At 41.4% G+C, this 971-nt stretch overlaps 1 non-coding gene across 1 annotated transcript; it reads right to left on the bottom strand.

Moving 5' to 3' along the window:
* Window positions 1-347: 347 nt before the first annotated feature.
* On the bottom strand, window positions 348-455 carry LOC148546023 (small nucleolar RNA R71). The gene has a single exon (XR_015900649.1). It is a non-coding gene; the product is annotated as a small nucleolar RNA R71 (small nucleolar RNA).
* Window positions 456-971: the final 516 nt, after the last annotated feature.

Here is a 971-nt window from a genome sequence, read left to right on the forward strand (position 1 = left end):
CTGCACCTAATTCTAATTTACATGGAAGAAGCATCTCCATCCCCACCATTGGAGCAAACAATTTTGAGCTGAAACCTCAATTAGTTTCTCTAATGCAGCAGAACTGCAAGTTCCATGGACTTCCATCTGAAGATCCTTTTCAGTTCTTAACTGAATTCTTGCAGAGCTGTGATACTGTTAAGACTAATGGAGTAGATCCTAAAGTCTACAGGCTTATGCTTTTCCCGTTTGCTGTAAGAGACAGAGCTAGAGTGTGGTTGGATTCTCAGCCCAAAGATAGCCTGAACTCTTGGGATAAGCTGGTTACGGCTTTCTTAGCCAAGTTCTTTCCTCCTCAAAAGTTGAGCAAGCTTAGAGTGGATGTTCAAACCTTCAGACAGAAAGAAGGTGAATCCCTCTATGAAGCTTGGGAGAGATACAAGCAACTGACCAAAAAGTGTCCTTCTGACATGCTTTCAGAATGGACCATCCTGGATATATTCTATGATTGTCTGTCTGAATTAGCTAAGATGTCATTGGATACTTCTACAGGTGGATCCATTCACCTAAAGAAAACGCCTGCAGAAGCTCAAGAACTCATTGACATGGTTGCTAATAACCAATTCATGTACACTTCTGAGAGGAATCCTGTGAGTAATGGGACGCCTCAGAAGAAGGGAGTTCTTGAAATTGATACTCTGAAAGCCATATTGGCTCAAAACAAAATATTGACTCAGCAAGTCAATATAATTTTTCAGAGTCTGAATGGGATGCAAGCTGCATCCAACAGTACTCAAGAGGCATCTTCTGAAGAAGAAGCTTATGATCCTGAGAACCCTGCAATAGCAGAGGTGAATTACATGGGTGAACCCTATGGAAACACCTATAATCCCTCATGGAGAAATCACCCAAATCTCTCATGGAAGGATCAAAAGCCTCAACAAGGCTTTAATAATGGTGGAAGAAACAGGTTTAGCAATTGCAAGCCTTTT

Source organism: Arachis ipaensis, chromosome B9 (genome assembly GCF_059453495.1).
Source record: "Arachis ipaensis isolate K30076 ecotype BB chromosome B9, ASM5945349v1, whole genome shotgun sequence".
NCBI classification, from domain to species: domain Eukaryota; kingdom Viridiplantae; phylum Streptophyta; class Magnoliopsida; order Fabales; family Fabaceae; genus Arachis; species Arachis ipaensis.